This window comes from Lactuca virosa, chromosome 2 (assembly GCF_052849685.1).
Source record: "Lactuca virosa cultivar CGN04683 chromosome 2, Lactuca_virosa_CGN04683_v6, whole genome shotgun sequence".
Taxonomy (NCBI): Eukaryota; Viridiplantae; Streptophyta; class Magnoliopsida; order Asterales; family Asteraceae; genus Lactuca; species Lactuca virosa.
Window position 1 is genome coordinate 47,767,194 of NC_136427.1, and position 2,980 is coordinate 47,770,173.

Genomic DNA, 2,980 nt, shown 5'->3' on the forward strand with positions numbered 1-2,980 from the left:
AGCCATAAATATAAATCTATATTTATGTGATAATATAATTATAAACTAATATAAATTGTTGCCTTGTATCACGACTTAGAAAAACATCATGGTCTTAACATGGCTCGTAAAGCTTTACGATTGGTCTTATCGCGACGATAAGCCTCACGTCTTTTAGAACCTTGCTATTACCCTTAATATAATATTTATCTTTTAAGTTTTTATTTATTTTTTAATATTTTATTATTAAAAGAAAAATAGAAATTGTATACTAGGCAATCAAAAAGTGTGACATAAAACAAAAGCCCCAAGACCGAAAGGAGTACCCATATCTATCACGCAGTGGGGTGATATGGTTGTGTGAGATGCAATGACTAAGGATCGCTTCAAAGAGGTTGGACACCACATTCTCTCTCTCTTCTTCTCTAGAACTCAAGTAGTTGCCCATTTTTTATACTCCGTCGTCCCAATATCATTGTCCACAGACAAAAAACATACATATTAAAAAAATCATTAATTATCACTAACTTTATTTAATAAAATGACAGTTTTGTCCTTACTTTGCATTTAATGTTCCATTAAATGCTTAGTTGATTAAGTAATAATGAAGGGGTATTTTGGTAAAAATATTATTTATTTTTAAAAGTGGACTATTATTTTGAGACAAACCAAAAGAAAAATATGGACTATAATTTTGAGACGGAGGGAGTATATAATTTCTTTTAAAAACTTTATGAATACCAACAGTTTCATTCATTTTTCCATCACAAAACAAACACTCACAACTTCGATATTTATTTTATCATCATCATTGTCTACTTCATAGGATAAGTTGTCATGTCATTACAGGAAACAACGTTTATCGGAAAGTTATGGGAAAAAAACAATGATGTATTATTAAGAACAAGAAGCTCAAAGTTCACGTTTTATAACAAGAAATGGTCCTTTAAAGATAAATCGAGTTTATTAAGATCCTAAAAATCAAGGATTTAAGGATTCGGAAGAAAATTTGGTGTGGTGTATTTTGATGATTACTATGTTTTAGTTTTGTTCTCTAATTTTAATTATGTAATTTTTATTTTCAAGTAAGAAAAATATTTTCATTTTTATTAATTTTGTGTTAATTAAGATTTCTTTTAATAACATGTGAACAAAGAACAAGGAGGGAAAAAGAGAAGCAATCGTGATTAAAGCAAGAGGTGAGTGGGTAATTTTCCTTTCATCTTAATAACTAATTTTTCATTCACAACCTGTTCCCAAATCTCCTAATTTTGATCCTAACAAATAAGAGAAATCATTACTAACTATCTTTTGATATAAAAGTCTGTTTCTTTGTACCAATGAACAAGAGCATCATTCAGATGATCAAGAACATAATACTTTGGGTGCATAAACTTTAAGTTTATGGCAACTTTCACGTTTGTTAATAGGGAAATCGAATACCATATAAAAGATTTAGGGGTGATTAATACAGGCTCAAAAGCAGCAGAATAACATCGGGTGTAGAAATCAAGAACTCTGAACAAAAGTTTTATCTCATATCGCAACTTTGAACACATGATTCCTATTAGAAAGATGCTGAAGAGATTAAACAAACAAGATCATCATCATAACTATCTACCTAACGAAAAATAATTAGCAATCTAAAGGATAGATAATAGATTTTAGGATCGAAATATATAAATAAGTATAAGAGCATAGCTTAGCTTTCAACAACACACCAACAGAAACCATCATCCATTTAAGGAACACGAGATTGAGAAATTAAACCTAAATCGAATCCGCAGAGGGGATTGACGATTCATCCGTGATAATCGATGAAGATCTTCACTTCTTGAGACTACCACGAACACCAGGGCGACCCTTGGATGTATCCGCGACGGGTGCGAGCACGGCATGGAGGTTAGTTATCTTTGATTCATCATACGGAAGCTTGGGGTGCTTCGATTCATGGTGGATCTGCATCGTTTTAACATCCGGTACGGTGATCTTGCAGAGAGGGCATTCGAACTTAGCGTGGCCTCCCTTCTCCTGACCGGTCCGATCAGCAACTCCGGCCTTGCCGCCGCCTCTATTGGTCGTGGCCGCGTCCACTTTCGCCTGGATTTCTTTCGCCGTGTGCTTCTTCGGCTTCGCTTTTCCCGTCATTTTTGCTTGTTACCACGGACGCTAGGGTTTCGATCGACGACAGAGAGGAAAAGGGGAAAAAGGGAAGCGGATAAACACAAGAGATTGAAATGCGAACAAGTGATGAACCCTAATTGGTGGCCTTTAAATAATTAGAATAACATAGCTTTTTTTCTTTTTCTCTTCTTTTCCGGATGTGATAACAAATAGGATCGAGCTTGAGTTGTTGGATTCTGATTTGTGACCTCGTTTGAGAATAGTATTGAAATTATGTTTATGTTTAATGAAATAAAATTAACTAGAAAGGTTGGATTTGATTTTGATAAAACAAAAATATTAAAACATATATATAGAGGAGTTTGGAATTGCTTATTTAAAACCTTTTATGTTATTTAAAAATGTTTTATTAATTTATTATATATAAACAAAGTTTTAGAAAAAAATATTTGGATTAATTTATTATCTACTATAATAAATAAAGATAATTTTGTCACATGTCAATCATTAATACGTTTTGACACTTGACATTTTGTGACATTTTTCAAATAAATAATATTTACATACCAATTTATGGTTTTTTTCAATTTTTAAAATTAAAAAGTTACATAATACTTATATTTATATATGTAAAGTATCAAATGTAATAAATATTATACTAAATTGCAATTAATATGTTTCTTCATTTCTTATTTCAAAATTTTATTTTAAAAATTCTTATTATTTACATTTTTATATTTTATTTTCTTTAATCAATCAGTGTAGTATACGAATTTTACACCTAGTGATTATAATATAATCGAACACCTAAGAATATTTATTATATGAGTCAAATCGGAATAAACTAATAAACACTTTAAATAAATAATCTCATAAT

At 30.7% G+C, this 2,980-nt stretch overlaps 1 pseudogene; it reads right to left on the bottom strand.

Moving 5' to 3' along the window:
- Positions 1-1,614: 1,614 nt before the first annotated feature.
- Positions 1,615-2,301, bottom strand: LOC145159097 (protein METHYLENE BLUE SENSITIVITY 1 pseudogene; annotated as a pseudogene).
- Positions 2,302-2,980: the final 679 nt, after the last annotated feature.